Below are 19,754 nucleotides of genomic sequence, written 5' to 3'. Positions count from 1 at the left end.
AGCTCAACTCACAGCTTCCAAAGACTTCTTGAGAAGGGCTGTCTTTTTTCAACATGCTGCTTGGTGGAATGCAAAGTGAATTTGATAAGCTTATTACCCTTATTCAGAAAGAAAGGGCTTGAACAAGCTGAAACCTTTATGTGTGTGTGTGCGCACGTATATACGTGTACTTCTTTTTAATTAACAGTATGGTCCTCTAATGTAGGAGGACTTAATGCTTTCTTATTTATCATTTTAGTAAAACTAGGTCATGTCCTCATCCAGTGTATGAATATACCACATTTTGTTAATGCATTTATCAGTTGATGGGTATTTTATTTGTTTCTGTTTTGTTTTGTTTTGTTTGAGATGGAGTCTCGCTCTGTTGCCCAGGCTTGAGTGCAGTGGTGCGATCTCGGCATACCACAACCTCCGCCTCCTGGGTTCAAGGAATTCTCCTGCTTCAGCCTCCCGAGTAGCTGGGACTACAGGTGCGTGCCACCATGCCTGGCTAGTTTTTGTATTTTTAGTAGAGACGGGGTTTCACTATGTTGGCCAGGCTTGTCTCGAACTCCTGACCTCATGATCCGCCCACCTCGGCCTCCCAAAGTCCTGGGATTACAGGTGTGAGCCACTGTGCCTGGCCTGTTTGTTTCTGTGTATGAATACTCTATGATCCAGAAATTCCACTCTGGGTATTCACTTAAGAAAATGCATATATATGTGCACCAAGAAACATATTTAATAATATTCATAGCAGCATTATTCCTAATGGCCCAAACTGAAAACAGCCCAAATGTCCATCAACAGTAGGACAGATAAATAAATTGTGATATATTCATACAATGGAATACCATCTAGTAATGAAAAAGTATGAACTACTAATGCATGCAAGAAAGTGCATGAATCTCACGGACATAATCAAGGAAAAGAATGCAGACACATGAGAATGCTTATTAGATAATTCCATCCATATGATGTCAAAAATAAGCAAATGTGATTTCCTACAATAGCAGTCAAAACAGATTACCTTTGGTTGTGATAAGTAGGAGTTAGTCATTGAGAGGAGGTACCAGAAAACCTACTGGTATGCTGAAAATGTTCTCTTTCCAAATGGTAGTTACGTGGGTGTATGTATGGATATATAAAAATTCACTGAGCTCTACAGTTAATATTTGTGTGCTTTACTGCATGTAAGTTATACCTCAGTAAAAAAGAAAAACTAGGTGTAAACAAAATTACAAAAAAGGTAGATCATTTGTGCAAGAGGATTTACATTTGTTTTTTGATGTTAACAGTGTATGTCAGTGATCTTCGTACCACTTAGGTGGAGCTGCTTCACGATCACTGGATCTAAACAAAGCTGAAAATTATGTGCCAGACTCTTTAGGAAATTGTCCAAATAATTAACAGTAAAGCAAGACTTAAAAAAAAAAGTGAAACACGTAGGTTAACGTTGCTCCTTTTTACATACATACTTTCATAAAGATTAAAAATTTTTAGATGTGGGGTGTAGTTGCATCAGTGGGATCTATGAAGTTCTCATTATACTCTGGCTTCTCCTATATGTACATTAGTTGAGTGCCTAATTTTACATAAAAATCTACTTTTATGGCTGGGCATGGTGGCTCATGCCTGTAATCCCAGCACTTGGGAGGCCAAGGCGGGCAGATCACGAGGTCAGGAGTTCGGCACCAGCTTGGCCAACATGGTGAAACCCTGTCTCTACTAAAAATACAAAAATTAGCCGGGCGTGGTGGCCTGTGTCTGTAGTCCTGACTACTTGGAAGGCTAAGGCAGGCGAATCGCTTGAACCCGGGAGGCGGAGCTTGCAGTGAGCTGAAATTGTGCCACTGCACTCCAGCCTGGGTGACAGAATGAGACTCTGTGTCAAAAAAAAAAAAAAAAAATATATATATATATATATATACACACACACACACACACACACACGCATGCATATATACTTTTACCCCTGGGCTGGGTGTGGCGACTCACGCCTGCAATCCCGGCACTTTGGGAGGCCGAGATGGGTGGATTACCTGAGGTCAGGAGTTGGAGACAAGCCTGGCCAACATGGCAAAACCCCGTCTCTACTAGAAATACAAAAATTAGCCAAGAGTGGTGGTGGGCACCTGTAATCCCAGCTACTCGGGAGGCTGAGGTGGGAGAATTGCTTGAAACTGGGGGGAGGAGGTGGGCGGAGGTTGCAGTGAGCTGTGATTGCACCACTGCACTCCAGCCTGGGCAACAGAGTGAGACTCCATCTCAAAAAAATATATATTTTAATAGATAATAAAATAATATTAATATATTATTCAAATATATCAAAGTTAATATATTATTAAAATATATTAATATATTATTAAAATATATTAATATTAATATATTTTATTATATTAAATTTTATTTTAATATTAATAACAACATTAAAATTTGTAGCAGTGGTAAAAGTGTGTGCATATATATTATTTTATGTATGTACATATGAATGAATGAATGACAGGGTCTCACTCTGTTGCCCAGGCTGGAGTGCAGTGGTGCAATCACAGGTCACTGTAACCTTGAACTCATGGACTCAAAGGATCCTCCCATCTCAGCCTCCCAAGTAGCTAGGGCTGAAGGGTGTACCATAATGCCTGGCTAGTTATTTAATTTTTTTGTGGAGGCAGAGTCTCACTTTCTTGCCTAGGCTGATCTCAAACCCCTGGCCTCAAGTGATTCTCTTACCTTGACCTCCCAAAGTTTTCGGATTACAGTTTGCGCCACAGCACCCAGCCTACAACTTTATTAATAACATCTATATTTCCTCTCAAAACTTGCATCACTGTCTAGAATAGAGGTCTATATTCTTATTGGCAGGAAAATATATTTGACTATTTTGTCTAATGATCAAGTTCAAGTCACTGACGTTGCATGGTTTTAGTTCTTGTGGAATTGATTGCTTTACCTTGAACTCTCTTTATGATTGTTTTTTCACTTTCAACTCTTTTCTTTTTCTTTTTTTTTTTTTTTTGAGATGGAGTCTCGCTCTGTCACTCAGGCTGGAGTGCAGTGGTGCGATCTTGGCTCACTGCAAGCTCCGCCTCCCGGGTTCACGCCATTCTCCTGCCTCAGCCTCTCGAGTAGCTGGGACTACAGGTGCCCGCCACCACCCCCAGCTATTTTTTTTTTTATTTTTTAGTAGAGACAGAGTTTCACTGTGTTAGCCAGGATGGTCTCGATCTCCTGACCTCGTGATCCGCCCGCCTCGGCCTCCCAAAGTGCTGGGATTACAGGCGTGAGCCACCGTGCCCGGCCTCAACTCTTTTATTTTTCAAAGGACTGTTGGACCTTTTTTTTTTCTACCTGGGTGGCTGAAATGTCTCATTGGTACTTCACTCCTTTTCATTTTCATGGGTTCCCATTTGATCTTTTAATTTTCCACATTGATATTGTGGAGGTCTTCAAATAATAAATGATCCATCTGTTCTGACAAAGTACTTCAATTCTGTTTCAGACCCATAATGAAATATTTACTGATAAAATGATATAACATCTGAGATTTGTTTCAAAATAATAAAGTTACTGAAATTGGGTAGGTTACATGGGGGAAAATCATATGCCTTTGAAGTTATGCATAAAAATTTTAAAAATACAAAAATGCTTCAGTATTTCTCTACTGCAGAAAATCATACTTTCTAGAATGATTCATTCCAGTTTTTCTGCCCACCACTATAATATAGAACATTTTACAAATTTTCTTTGTAAAGCATAGGCCCTTGAAAGAACATAGACACTTTCTCAAAAATGGAGTATGACTCCTGCTTTGATGCTATTTATAAATGACTTTCAACTTCTCCCTTTCTTTTGGCCCTTGCTGCCTTTTACGTCACTCCACATAGCCTCACTTTAGACTTTCAGGTGTTAGAAGCACTCTCATTTTTCTTACTAACAGATTAATCAGAATATCATGTGTAATACCTTAGGAAAGTTATATAGAAACTAGTCCAGCCACTGACCAGCTTTTCATTGCAAAATGAAATAATCGAAACTGCTTTTTGGAAGATTTTTATTGATGGCTCTTATTATTCTTTGATCATAACTCACACTAAAAAAATGTGATTTAGTATACACATAGTTAATATCTGTGTATATGAAGTTTCATGAAATAATATTTTATCCTTACTAAGTATAATGTACTTTGATACTTTTTATTTTATATATTTTTTTCTTTAAAAAATTTCGTCAAGACATTCTTTAAAATCAATATTTGAATGTATTTACTTTATATCCCACTAATGGATCATGTTCTACAGTTTAGAAAACATTTGAGCATTGTCTGTCTTGTTAATAATAAACATGCTGTATATACCATCCCAGTGATATTAAGCTTTAATAAGATTTTCTTTTATTATAATGTACTTATTGATAGGTAAGCCCTTTAAAAAACTTGACACAAGAAAAAATTATTCTTGCTATTAACTGCTAATCATTTGGGAAATGTTTCTGCATAGTATACTAAAATCTTAATACTATTAAGTTAGTAAAAGTGAAAAAATCATCTGCTTTTTTTCTTTAGAGTTGTATTGCTATCGTTATCTTCTTACCCCTAATCATACTGCTCACTTAAAGAGATGCTCTTTGGGCCGGGCACGGTGGCTCATGCCTCCCAGCACTTTGGGAGGCCCAGATGGGAGGCTCACCTGAGGTCAGGAGTTTTAGACCAGCCTGGCAACAAGGTGAAACCCATCTCTACTAAAATACAAAAGTTGGCTGGGTGTGGTTGCCTGCACCTGTAATCCCAGTTACTTGGGAGGCAGAGGCAGGAGAATTGCTTGAACCTGGGAGGCAGAGTTTCAGTGAGCCGAGATCATGCCACTGCACTCCAGCCTGGGCAACATAGCAAGACTGTGTCTCCACAAAAAAAAGAGATGCTTTTTGGGTGGAGGTGGCAATAGGCCAACCTGTCCTCTTTGCCCTAAATAGACATGGTAATCTTCTGAGTTATATAAAAGTAGTTACTTGTTTTAACTACTAATTGCCTCAAGTTCATTTGGCTGGATTTTTTTTTACAAGTTCTAGGTAGTAATTATACTTGTACTATTTTCACTGAAGGGCAAGAAAAGCTCTAACTAAACAGACTGTATGTTCCTTTATCAGTATGGCTCTGAGAACTGAGAACTCCTGGTTCTTTGAAATAATGCAGTGTCTGATGAAGCTTACAGTAAATGTCGTCTCTGTAGGTGACTTACAGAAATAGGAAGTCTTCATGCAGAGGGTTTTATGGACAGCATCACATCCAGGACTGCTGCTTTGAAAGGGCTGAGTTTAAATATAAAGCTCCAAAAACTACTGTGTAATGCAGTTCCTTTTCTATTAAGAATAAAAGAACCAATAGCCAGGAAGTGAGCTTGGGAAGCATTGTGGATTTTGTGCAACAGATACTAAAAGCTTTCACTGCTTGGGATTGTGCCAGCTCATCAATGGTACTTTTCTGTCCATTAAACGGCCTTCCTTCCTCGTAGTTATTGGTATGCTTTTATTTTTATTTTTTTAGCTGAAGCAGTTATTTATTTTAAATGGGCGGGGTTTTAACACAATCTTTGTAATTAAATTCATCTGGAGCAAAATTTTTGAGTACTGTATATTATTTAGGATAGTGGCTGAGTGATTGTCTAAATTTCTGAAACATGGCTGCATTTTGCGTTGACCTGTAAAATTTTAATGATGCATTTGTGCCCTTGCAAAGAAATTCATTTGGGGCAATGCTTAGCTCAGGAGAATTATCAAGTCACCTCCAGTGCCTCTTAAGAAAAAGGATAATAAAAGGGTAACATGTATTTGATTCTTTTGGTGCCCTTAGAGAAATTAAGTAAACGCAAGCTAGCATTTTGTGATGTATCAGCCACTATGTTGGGTGTTACATAGGCTTGTCTCACTTATTATACTTCTGTGATTATACTCTTTTATATACATGTGAAATTAGAAGCTAAGAAGCATTTTATAATTTGTCTATCACTTTTAGGTTTCGTGAGAATTTGGAGGAATGCATCATAGTAGTGTGGAATGATATTGTTTACTCTCCTAACTCTGTTCTCCGCTAATTAAGAGCATCATTTTGACCAAGCTTGTCCAACCTGTGGCCTGTGGGCCACATGTGGCCCAGGACAGCTTTGAATGCAGCCCAACACAAAATTGCAAACTCTCTTAAAACATTATGTGATTTTTTTTTTTTTTTTTTTTTTAGCTCATCAGCTTTTGTTAGTGTTCATGTATTTTATGTGTGGCCCAAGACAATTCTTCCAGTGTGGCCCAGAGAAGCCAAAAGATTGGACACCCCTCATTTAGACCCTTCCGTTTTCCTTATCCCTCACATTACATGTAATCCAAACGTTGTTAGGTTTTCCTTCAAAATACCTTGCATGAAGATCCTATTCTAGTCCTCTCAGGAATTATTACCTCTTCTCTGCTATAATAATAGAAGTAATAAAAATTAGACTTATCTAGTACCTTGCAGTTTACAAAATATTTGTACATATTCTATCATCTTCATAAAGCTCTGTGAAATAGTTATTCTTTATATGTTCTGTTATAAAAACATCTTATTCATCTTCTTTCTAATTACCTCATTCACTGCTGTTTTATACATTGGGGCCAGATTAATATTTTTTATTTTGTTTATAATTGACACATAATAATTATACATGCATATGGGGTAGAGTGCGATGTTTCAATACATGTGTACATTATATAATAAAATAAGGGTAGTTAGCATGTTCATAGCCTTCAATCTTTATCCTTCCTTTGTGATAATAACTTTCAAGATTCTCTTGTCTAGCTATCTTGAAATATACAGTGCCGTAAGTCCTCACTTAACTTCATCAATAGGTTCTTGGACACTGTGATTCTTTATACTTAAACCATGTATAAAGAAACTAATTTTACAATGGGGTAATTGATAAAAACAAGAGCTAAGGCCAGGCACAGTGGCTCATGCCTGTAATTTCAGCACTTTGGGAAGCCGAGGTGGGTGGATCTCTTGAGCTCAGGAGTTTGAGACCAGCCTGGGCAACATGGCGAAACCCTGTCTCTACAAAAATTAGCTGGGTGTGGTGGTGCATTCCAAGATTTCTTGAGCCTAGGAGATTGAGACTGCAGTGAGCTGTGATTGCACCGCTGCACTCCAGCCTGGGCAACGGAGCAAGACCCCATTCCAAAACACCACCAGACCTGCCTTACAAGAGATCTTGAAAGGAGCAATAAATATAGAAAGGAAAGACTACTACCAGCTAATACAAAAACATACTTAAATATACAGACTAGTGAAACTATAAAGCAACCTCACAAACAAGCCAGCATAATAACCAGCTAACAACACAATGTCAGGATCAAATCCATATCTATCAATACTAGCCTTGAATGTAAACAGGCTAAATACCCCCATTTAAAAGTCACAGAGTGGGGCCAGGCGTGGTGGCTCACGCCTGTAATCCCAGCACTTTGGGAGGCCGAGGCGGGTGGATCACAAGGTCAGGAGATCGAGACCATTCTGGCTAACACAGTGAAACCCCGTCTTTACTAAAAAATACAAAAAAATTAGCCGGGCATAGTGGCGGACGCCTGTAATCCCAGCTACTGAGGAGGCTGAGGCAGGAGAATGGCGTGAACCCGGGAGGCGGAGCTTGCAGTGAGCTGAGATTGCGCCGCTGCACTCCAGCCTGGGCGACAGAGCAAGACTCCATCTCAAAAAAAAAAAGAAAAAAAAAAAAAAAGTCACAGAGTGGCAAGCTGGATAAAAAGCAAGACCCAGTAGTATATTGTCTTCAAGAGACCTATGTCATGTAATGACATCCATAGGCTCAAAATAAAAGGATGGAGGAAAATCTACCAAACAAATGGAAAATAGAAAAAGGCAGGGATTGCAGTTCTAATTTCAGACGAACAGACTTTAAACCAACAAAGATCAAAAAAGACAGAAGGACATTACATAGTGGTAAAAGGTTCAATTCAACAAGAAGACCTAACTATCCTAAGTATATATGCACCCGACACAGGAGCACCCAGATTCATAAAGCAAGTTTTTAGATACCTACAAAGAGACGTAGACTCCCACACAATAATAGCAGCATTCCACTGACAGTATCAAACAGATGATTGAGGCAGAAAATTAACAAAGGTATTCAGGACCTGAACTGAACATTGCACTAAATGGATCTTACAGACCTCTACAGAGCTCTGCACTCCAAAACAACAGATTATACATTCTTCTCATCACCACATGGCATATATACTCTAAAATCAACCACATATTTGGACATAAAACAATTCTCAGCAAATTCAAAAGAACGAAAATCATATCAAACACATTCTTGCACCACAGTACAATTAAAATGGAAGCCAAGGCTGGGCACAGTGGCTAACACCTGTAATCCCAGCACTTTGGGAGGCCAAGGTGGGCTGATTGCTTGAGCTCGGGAGTTGAAGACCAGCCTGGGCAACATGGCGAGACCCTGTCTCTACTAAAAATACCAGAAAAAAATGGGTGTGGTGATGTGCACCTGTGGTCTCAGCTACTTCGGAGGCTGAGGTGGAGGATTGCTTGAGCCTTGGGGAGGCGGAGGTTGCAGTGAGCTGAGATGGGGCCATTGTACTCCAGCCTGGGTGACAGAGTGAGACCCTGTCTCAAAATAAATAAATAAATTGGCCGAGTTCAGTGGCTCACACCTGTAATCCCAGTACTTTGGCAGGCTGAGACAGGTGGATCACTTGAGTTCAGGAGTTCAAGACCAGCCTGGCCAACACGGTGAAACCCTGTCTCTACCAAAAATACAAAAATTAGCCGGGTGTGGTGGTGCATGCCTGTAGTCCCAGCTACTCTGCTCAGGAGACTGAGTCAGGAGAATCACTTGAACCCAGGAGGCAGAGGTTGCAGTGAGCTGAGATCGCGCCGCTACACTCCAGCCTGAGAGACAGAGCGAGACTCTGTCTCAAAAATAAATAAATAAATAAAATACATACATACATACATACATACATACATACATACATAGTAAAATAAAATAGAAGTCAAGACTAAGAAAATCACTCAAAACCATGCAATTACATGGAAATTAAACAACCTGCTCCTGAATGACTTTTGGGTAAATAATGAAATAAAGACAGAAATCAAGAAGTCCTTTGAAATTAATGAGAACAAAGATACAACATACCAGAATCTCTGGGACACAGCTCAGGTAGTGTTTTTTTGTTTTTTTTTTGAGACAGAGTCTCGCTCTGTCACCCAGGCTGGAGTGCAGTGGCGCGATCTCAGCTCACTGCAAGGTTCACCTCCCGGGTTCACGCCATTCTCCTGCCTCAGCCTCTCGAGTAGCTGGGACTACAGGTGCCCGCCACCACACCCGGCTAATTTTTTTGTATTTTTAGTAGAGACGGGGTTTCACTGTGTTGGCCAGGATGGTCTCAATCTCCTGACCTCGTGATCCGCCCATCTCGGCCTCCCAAAGTGCTGAAATTACAGGCATGAGCCACTGCGCCCGGCCACAGCTCAGGTAGTGTTAACAGGGAAATTCATAGCACTAAATGTCCACATCAAAAAGTTAGAAAGATCTCAAATTAACAACCTAGTATCACAATGAAAATAATTAGAGAAACAAGAACAATTCAACCCCAAAGCTAGCAGAGAAGACAAAAAATAACCAAAATCAGAGATGAACCGAAGGAAATTAAGACACAAAAAACCATTCAAAAGATCAACAAATCTAGAAGTTGGTTTCTTGAAAAAAAAAAAATTGATAAATAGGCCACTAGCTAGACTAATAAAGAATAAAAGAGAGAAGATCCAAATAAACACAACTAGAAATGATGAAGGGGACGTTACCACTGACCCCACAGAAATACAAACAGCCATCAGAGGCTAGGTGTGGTGGCTCATGCCTATAATCCCAGCACTTAGGGAGGCCAAGGTGGGTGGATCACTTGAGGGTCAGGAGTTCAAGACCAGCCTGGCCAGTATGGCGAAACCCTGTCTCTACTAAAAATACAAAAAAAATTAGTCAGATCTGGTGGCGTGCACCTGTAATTTCAGCTGCTGGGGAGGCTGAGGTGGGAGAATCACTTGAGCCTGGGAGGTGGAGGTTGCAGTGAGCTGAGATTGCACCCCTGCACTCCAACGTGGGTGGCAGAGTGAGACTCCATGTCAAAAATAAAAATAAAAATAGCCATCAGAGGCCGGGCACGGTGGCTCACGCCTGTAATCCCAGCACTTTGGGAGGCTGAGGTGGGCGGATCACCTGAGGTCAGGAGTTCAAGACCAGTCTGGCCAACATGGCAAAACCCTGTCTCTACTAAAAATACAAAAATTAGCTGGACGTGGTGGTGTGCACCTGTAATCCCACCTACTCGGGAGGCTGAGGCAGGAGAATCGCTTGAACCCGGGAGGCAGAGGTTGCAGTGAGCTGAGATCACGCCACTGCACTCCAGCCTGGGCCACAGAGCAAGACTCCGTCTAAAAAAAAAAAAAAATAGCCATCAGAAACTACTACAAACACCTCTGTGCACACAAGCTAGAAAACCTAGAAGAGATACATAAATTCCTGGACACATACACCTGCCCAAGACTGAAGGAAGAAGTTGATTTCCTGAACACACCAAGAATGAGCTCAGAAGTCCAATCAGTAATAAATAGGCTACCAACCAAAGACCCAGGACCAGATGGATTCACAGCCTAATTCTACTGGATATATAAAGAAGAACTGGTGCCATTTCTACTGAAACTGTTTCAAAAAGTTGAGGAGGAGTGACCTATGGCATACTTCTGATCACAAAAACATCACCAACACCAAACTTCTAGATAAAGGCCCAAAACACTTGTAATGTTAAACATTGAAATAAATGTGGGCTATACATACATTTAAGACAGATTAATAAAAACAAGATAATTACCCATTTTTTTTGGTGAATCAGTGAGTGATGGCAGCACAATGGTAGTGGGTAAAATCAAGGAATAAATGTTTGCAAAGCAAAAATGGTAAGGAGAATATCCTACTACTGTGCAGTGCAAAAACAAATATAGCAGGCTCCTTGAGCACTTTTGTACTGCATTGTTGATTGTCTTGCAGATGTATGATTACCATAGATTAGAATTTTAATTTTACAATAATTTGTATTCATGCATTTTTCCAACCCACTTATCCCAGTTCAGGGTCTCAGGTTGCCAGACCGTATCCCAGCAGTTTAGGGCACAAGGTGGGAATCAACCCTGGAGGAATGTCATTCCGTGGCAGGATGCTGACACACACACCCACATTCACTCATCCTGGGACAATTTAAACACCCCAGTTAGCTCAAAAACAATTGAAATAAAAAGAATAAAAAATGAAATCCTGTATGTTCCCTAAAAAACAAACAAAACACCCCAGTTAACCTAAGGTACACATCTTTGGGATGTGGGAAGAAACTGGAGTACCCAGAGGAAACCTACACAGACATGAGGAGAACATGCAAGCTCTACACAGATGGTGGTTCTGGCTGGGAATTGATTTTTTTTCTCATCAGTGTTATAACATGAAATGATGTTATTTGAGGTCCTTTTGTTAGCTATAGTCATTCTACTACTTAATAGAACACCAGAACTTATTCTTAAAATCTCACTGTAACTTTGTACCCACTGACAAACCTTTCCTTATTCCTCTTCCTTCTCCCTCCCCAGCCTCTGATAACCACCATTCTGTTCTCTCCTATGAGATCAGCTTTCCTAGATTCCACATTTAAGTGAGATCATGCAGGATTTGTGTTTCTGTGCCTGGCTTATTTCACTTAACATGTTCTCCATGTTTATCCCTTTGCCACAAATGACAGCACTTCCTTTTTATAGCTGAATAGTATTCTATTGTATATATGTACATTTTCTTTTCATCTATTGATGTATACTTAGGTTGATTTCATATCTTGGCCATTGTGAATATGCTGCAGTAAACATGGGAGTGCAGATATCTTTTTGGCATACTGGTTTCCTCCCCTCCCCTCCCCAATTTTATTTAAAAAATAAAATTTATTTTATTTTATATTTTTGTAGAGATGGGTTTTGCCATGTTGCTCAGGCTGGTCTTGAACTCCTGGGCTTAAGTGATCCTCTCACCTTGGCTTCCCAGAGTGTTGGAACTACAGGCATGAGCCACCATGTCTGGCTGACATACTGGTTTCAATTCCTTTGAATACATACCCAGTAGTGGAATTGTTGGGTCATATGGTAGTTTTGTTTTTAATTTTTTGAGAACTCTTCATATTGTTTTCCATAATGGCTGTACTAATCTACATTCCTACCAACAGAGTATAAAAATTTCCCTCTCTTCACATTCTTGTCAGCATTTGTTTTTTTGATAATTGCCATTTTAACTGGGGTGAGGTGGTTTCTCATTGTGGTTTCGACGTGATTTCCCTGATGATTTGTAATGTTGAGCATTTTGTCATGTATCTGCTAGCCATTTGAATGTCTTCTTTTGAGAAATGTCCATTTTGGTTTTTTGCCCATTTTTAAATTGGATTATTTGGGGTTTTTTGTTAGTGAATTGTTCAAGTTCCTTATATGGTCTGGATATTAACCCTTTGTCAGATGAATAATTTGCAAATATTTTTTCCCTCTAGATTGTCTCTTCACTCTGTTGAGAAACTTTTAAATTTGATATAATCCCATTTGCCTGTTTTCACTTTTGTTGCCAGTGCTTTTTTTCTTTTTCTTTTCTTCTTTTTTTTTTTTTTTTTTTGAGACAAGGTCTCGCTTTGTCTCCCAGGCTGGAGTGCAGTGGCACAGTCTTGGCTCACTTCAAGCTCCTCCTCCTGGGTTCAAGTGATTCTCCTGCCTCAGCCTCCCAAGTAACTGGGATTACAGGCGTGCACCACCACGCCCAGCTAAATTTTTGTATTTTTAGTAGAGATGGAGTTTTGCCATGTTGACCAGGCTGATCTTGAACTCCTGTCCTCAAGTGATCCACCCACCTCGGCCTCCCAAATGCTGAGATTAGAGGCATGAGCCTGCCTTGCTTTTGAGGTCCCATCCAAAACATCTTTGCCTAGAGAATGTCATGAAGCATTTCCCTTGTGTTTTATTCTAGTAGTTTTATAGTTTTGGGTCTTACATTTAAGTCTTTAATTCATTTTGAGTTGATTTTTGCATAAGGTGAGAGAGAAGGGTCTACTTTCTTCCTTCTGTGTATGAATATCCAGTTTTCTTAGCACCATGTATTGAAGAGACTGTTTTCCCCAGTGTATATTCTTGGCACCTTTGTCGAAAATCAGTTACCTGTAAATGTGGAGATTTATTTCTGAGTTCTCTATTCTGTTTCACTTGTGTGTTTTTATGCCAGTGCCGTGCTGCTTTGGTTACTATAGTTTTCTAGGAGATTTTTGCATCGGGTAGAGCAATTCTTTTGGCTTTGTTCTTTTTGCCCAAGATTATTTTGGCTATTTGGAATCTTTTGTGGTTCCATATGAATTTTAGGATTTTTTTTTCTCTTTCTGTGTTGAATGTCATTGGTATTTTGATAGAGATTGCATTGAATCTTGTAGATTGCTTTGGGTAGAATGGACATTGTAACAATATTCTTCCAATTTTTTATTTTTATTTTTTTTAAGAGACAAGGTCAGGGGCTGGGCGTGGTGGCTTGTGCCTATAATCCCAGCACTTTGGGAGGCCAAGGCGGGTGGATCACGAGGCCAGTGGATCATGAGGTCAGGAGATCTAGATCATCCTGGCCAATATGGTGAAACCCTGTCTCTACTAAAAATTCAAAAATTAGCCGGGTGTGGTCCTCATGCCTATAGTCCCAGCTACTCAGGAGGCTGAGGCAGGAGAATTGCTTGAACCCAGGAGGCAGAGGTTGCATTGAGCCGAGATCGTGTTGCTGCACTGCAGCCTGGCGACAGAGTGAGACTCTGTCTCAAAAAAAAAAAAAGAGACAGTCTTGTTTTGTCACCTCGGCTGGAGTGTAGTGACATGATCTCAAAGATCCTGGACTCAAACATTCTTCCCATCTCAGTCTGCCTACTAGCTAGGATTATAGGCACTTACCCCTACACCTGACTAATTAAAAAAATTTTTTTGCAGATACAGTGTCTCACTATGTTGCCTAGCTGCTCTCAAACTCCTGGCCTGAAATGATCCTCCTGCCTTGGCCTCCTCCTAAAGTGCTGGCAGTAATAGGCATAAGCCACTGTGACTGGCCAATTTTCTTCCAGTGGATATATTTCATTTTTTGTGTGTGTGTTCTTCAGTTTCTTTTGTTAGTATTTTGTAGTTTCCCTTGTAGAGATCATTCACCCCTTTGGTTGAATTTATTCCTAGGTTTTTTTTTTTTTTAAAGCCATTGTAAATGGGATTGCCTTCTGTATTAGTCTGTTCTCATGCTGCTAATAAAGACATACCCAAGACTGGCTAATTTATAAAGGAAAGAGGTTTAATTGATTCACAGTTCCACATAGCTGGGAGGCCTCACAATCATGGCAGAAAGCAAAGGAGGAGCAAAGTCACATCTTACATGGCAGCAGGCAAAGAGAGCATGTGCAAGGGAACTCCCCTTTATGAAACCATCAGATCTTGTGAGACTTATTCGCTATCATGAGAACAGCATGTGAAAACCCCACCCCATGATTCAGTTACCTCCCTCTGGGTCTCTCCCACTATACATGGGACTTATGGGAGCTATGATTCAAGATGAGATTTGGGTGGGGACACAGCCAAACCATATTTCCTCCCACACACTGTGTGCTCCAATTATATTCTCAATTTCTTTTTCCACTGGTTTGTTTTTGGCATTAGAAATGCTACTAATTTTTGTATGTTAATTTCGTATCCTGTAACTTTACTGAATTCATTTATTCTAATAGTTTTTTGGTAGAGTCTTTGGGATTTTTTATATATATGATTATGTGGTCTACAAACAGGAACAGTTTGATTTCCTCCTTTCCTATTTGGATGCCCTTTCTTTTGCCTCATTGCTCTGGATAGGGCTTTGAATACTATGTTGTATAAAATTGGTGAAAGTGGGCATCCTTGTCTTGTTCTAGTCTTTTGAGGAAAAGCTTTTAATTTTTCCCCATTCAGTCTGATATTAGCTGTGAGTTTGTCATATATGGCCTTTATTATGTTGAAATGTGTTCCTTTTATGCCTAATTTATTGAGAGTTTTTATCATGAAGGGATGTTGAATTTATCAAATGTCTTTTCTGTGTCTGTTGAGATGATCATATGGTTTTTGTCTTTCATTCTGTTCATGGGACGTATCACATGTATTGATATGCATATGTTCAAGCATCCTTAACATCCCTGGGATACATCCCACTTGATCATGGTGAATCATCTTTTAGTGTGTTGTTGGATTTAGTTTGTTAGTATTTTGTTGAGGATTTGCGCCTCTGTTTTCATCAGGGATATTGGCCTGTAGTTTTATTTTGTTTTATCCTGGCCTGGTTTTTGTATCAGCATAATGCTGGACTCAGAATAAGTTTAGAAGTATTCCCCTCCTCTTTGGTTTTTTGAAATAGTTTGAAAAGAATTTATATTTGTTCTTTCAATGTTGGATAGAATTCAGCAGTGAAGCCATCAGGTCCTGGGCTTTTTCTTTGTTGGGGGAGTCTTTATCATTGCTTCAATCTTATTACATGTTATTCTGTTCAGGTTTTCTATTTATCCTGACTCAATCTTGGTAGGTTGTATGTGTGCTTCCAGGAGCTATTCCATTTCTTCAGATTTTTAAACATTTGTTCTCATATAGTTGTCAGATTAATATTGTAAAAATACAAGTTTCACCATTTGCTTTTCCCCTTCATTCACAGCAAACTGAAGAATGAAGTTAAAACTCCTATATTTGCATTTAGGATTATCCATAAACTAGCCTTTCTTTTTTATCACCCAAGAACTTTCTCACAAGAACTTTCTACATATATCAAGTCAAGTTGTTCACTTTAGCATCTCTTACCTACTGAATGTCAGATACTATGTTAGTTTCTAGGGATAAAAAGATGAATTAAACATTCCTGTCCTCTGGAAATTTACTGCCGAGTGGAAGTAAAAAGATATATGCATAAATAATTATAGGTGGAAGTTTATGAAATTGGGTGCTGGCTTAGTCTTAAGACTAGAAAGTATATTTAGAAAAGGGCTTTTTTTTTTTTTTGTAAACAAAAAGGCATAAAACCACAAGGAACCAAAAAAATGGAAGAGAAAGTGAAAACAGATTGAGAAATGTTAACAAAATTTTGGAAGCTGAAACACAGATGGTTAGGTGGTAACTGACTTAGCACTCCAGACAAGGCTGAGTGCCTGAAGGGGCAGTCCAGTTAATGCTATAAAATATACCAGATAGGCTTAGGAATTGGAGACACTAGGAACTTCACAAAGATGGGCTGCAGAAGGGGCTAAAAATGGAAAACTTCGTTGAAAGTCAACTGCACTGTGAAAAGCGGCTGCCCAGCTAAATGCAGGAAAAATAAGAAAAAGGTTGCACAGTGAGCCCGGGAGCGGTGGCTCACACCTGTAATCCCAGCACTTTGGGAGGCCAAGGCAGGCAGATCACGAAGTCAAGAGATCGAGCCCATCCTGGCCAATATGGTGAAACCCCGTCTCTACTAAAGATACAAAACCTAGTTGGTCATGTTGGCGCGCACCTGTAATCCTAGCCGCTCCAGAGGCTGAGGCAGGAGAATCGCTTGAACCATGGAGGCAGAGGTTGCAATGAGCTGAGATCGTGCCACTGCACTCCAGCCTGGGCAACCCAGAGCGAGACTCTGTCTCAAAAAAAAGAAACAATAAAAAGGTTGCACACTGAATGATGAGACTCCTCAAGACTTCTTGTGGAAGAAACAAATATGTAAGTGCCCAGGATTTCTTTGAACTCTTGCTTTTTTTTTTTTTTTTTTTTTTTGAGATGGCGTTTTGCTCTTGTTGCCCAGGCTGGAGTGCAGTCGTGCGATCTCGGCTCACTGCAACCTCTGCCTCCCAGGTTCAAGCTATTCTCCTGTCTCAGCCTCCCAATTAGGTGGGATTACAGGCATGCACCACCACACCTGGCTAATTTTGTATTTTTAGTAGAGACGGGGGTTTCTCCATGTTGGTCAGGCTGGTCTCGAACTCCTGACCTCAGGTGATCTGCCCACCTTGGTCTCCCAAAGTGCTGGGATTACAGGCATGAGCCATTGCGCCCGGCTGCATTTTTTTCTTCAAAAGAAATCTATGCACAATTTCTATAATATAGTAGGTTTGTTTTTATATAAAAAAAAGACTTTCTCCAAATCTTCAAATGAAAATGAGGATCCAAGAAAAATGTATCTTACTTGTCCTGTAGCTTAGTACATAAGGGCCTTGGCACACTTCCAAGTACCCACAGGTACATACCTCAGAGTGGAGACCTGGCATTGGATATTATTCATAACCTGTCCTTAGCTTAGTGGATGTTTATGGCTTTTCTTCTGTTTCTTCCCACACACTGTGTGCTCCGATTATATAGGTCTACCCACAGTATATCAAATCCTGTGCATTTTCTATCATTTATCCATATCATTGTTCAAATTAGTATTTTTTAAAAATAGAAAATGCCTTTTATTCTCTCCTCTGTTCATCCTTCAGGGCTCACTTCAAGTGCTGCTTGTGCCCAAATTCATTACCCTCCGTATCCAAGCTCTTCTACTGACTCGTTTGTATTTCTGTTTTAACACTTACTATATCATGTGATTTATTTGACACACTTTTGAGCCACCACATACAAGACCTTGTGTGAGGAGCTAGAATACAGTCTATGAAGGGTGAGAACTGAGGTTGCTCATCTTAGATGTCTGGTATCTGTGTAGATGGGCATTAAATATTCACGTGCTTTTCCCTACTTCTGTTCTCTTATTTTTCTAGTTAATCTTGTACTACCTCACAATGCTCATGCAAAATCACAGATCTTATCAGGTCATAAAACCTTTCATTTTAAACTTTAAGATAGCATTGATGTTCTGCAATTATACAGGAAGTAGGAACAGGGAAAAATGGTATTAATGGCTTTTTTTTTTTTTTTTGAGACGGAGTCTTGCTCTGTTGTCCAGGCTGGAGTGCAATGGTGCGATCTTGGCTCGCTGCAACCTCTGCCTCCCGGGTCAAGTGATTCTCCTGCCTCAGCCTCCTGAGTAGCTGGGATTACAGGCACACGCTACCACGCCTGCCTAATTTTTGTATTTTTAGCAGAGACAGGGTTTCACCGTGTTGGTCAGGCTGGTCTCCAACTCCTGACCTCTTGAGCCACCTGCCTCGCCCTCCCCAAGTGCTGGGATTACAGGTGTGAGCTGTAATTAAGTTCTTAGGGTTAAGCCTGTGCTAAAATTAGTTGGGGTTTTTTTGTTGTTGTTTTGGTTTTTTTGAGACAGAGTTTTACTCCTCTCTCCCATGCTGGAGTGCAATGGCATGATCTCAGCTCACCGCAACCTCTGCCTCCCAGGTTCAAGTGATTCTGTTGCCTCAGTCTGCTGAGTAGCTGGGATTACAGGTGCCCACCACCCCCCCAACTAATTTTTGTATTTTTAGTAGAGACAGGGTTTCACCATGTTGGCCAGGCTGTTCTCGAACTCCTGACCTCAGGTGTTCCACCCACCTCGGCCTCCCAAAGCGCTGAGATTACAGGCATGAGCCACTGCACCTGGCCCTAAAACTAGTTTTAAGTCACAGTAACAATACTCATTTCATTTCAGGAAGAGCTGTCCTGAAAAATCTTTGCGCAGAGTCACATCTGGTGTGCAAGAAGTCCTGGGCCAAATTAAAGTTTTAATCTGCCTGGGAATTGGCTATTTGTTACTGCCTCATCTGTTCCTCTCTTACTTATTACTATCCTTTTTATAATTTCATGAAATATATTTTAAAATGGCTTTGGTGGAACCATTAATCAGAAACATAAAGTAACCTTTAGAAGGTTAATGCAAACACTATGTATATGAGAGAAATGCCTATTTTCTACTTGTGTTCCCCTAAAAAAGAAGTTATTCATCTTATGGTTTCTTAGGTGTTTGACCTAAGAAACCAACCTGTTAGTCTTCTTTTTATCTTACTTGCAGACAAAAATGATTCCTAAATTAGTGTACTCTTTGACACATAAAGGTACTCGCAATCTGATGGCAGTATGAAAAGTTTAATGATGTAGTTATATTGCAGAGGGCCTTCTGTTGTCTAGAGGTTTGTAAATGAGAATTTGTATTGTAAACAGCTTTTTGTGTTTGTTTATTTATGAGATGGAGTGTCACTCTGTTGCCCAGGCTGGAGTACCCTGGTGTAATCTTGGCTTACTGTAGCCTACACCTCCTGGGTTCAAGCGATTTTCCCGCCTCAGCCTCCCAAGTAGCTGAGATTACAAGCGTTCACCACCACCCCTGGCTAATTTTTCTATTTTAGTAGAGACAGGGTTTCACCATGTTGGCCAGGCTGGTCTTGAACTCCTGACCTCAAGTGATCCACCTGCCTCAGCCTCCCAAAATGTTGGGATTACACCACACCTATCTTGTTTTTTTATTTATAAAAACAATGTGCATTATATAAAAATCAGAAAATACTAAAATAGTAAAACTATTTTATATTCCTTTTATATTCTTTTTCACGCACATATATTCAGCTATGTGTTACAGAAATATAACATTCACTGGTATATTTTAAAAATAGTTATACTATATGTACAGTACCAATAACTTTCAATCAGTCGAGATTTTGAGTGTTTCATATGGGCTGAACATGGTCTTAAGCACCATAGGGTATTGAGAAAACTTAAAATCCCTGTCCTC

The 19,754-nt window shown here is 39.9% G+C and overlaps 1 protein-coding gene across 11 annotated transcripts in view; it reads left to right on the top strand.

Annotated features, from left to right (window-relative positions):
• Positions 1–19,754, top strand: part of CSNK1G1 (casein kinase 1 gamma 1) — a 211,559-nt gene that overhangs the window by 96,940 nt on the left and 94,865 nt on the right. The window lies entirely within an intron of this gene.

Source organism: Pongo pygmaeus, chromosome 16 (assembly GCF_028885625.2).
Source record: "Pongo pygmaeus isolate AG05252 chromosome 16, NHGRI_mPonPyg2-v2.0_pri, whole genome shotgun sequence".
In the NCBI taxonomy this organism is placed as follows: domain Eukaryota; kingdom Metazoa; phylum Chordata; class Mammalia; order Primates; family Hominidae; genus Pongo; species Pongo pygmaeus.
This window is presented reverse-complemented; position numbering and strand designations above follow the sequence as displayed.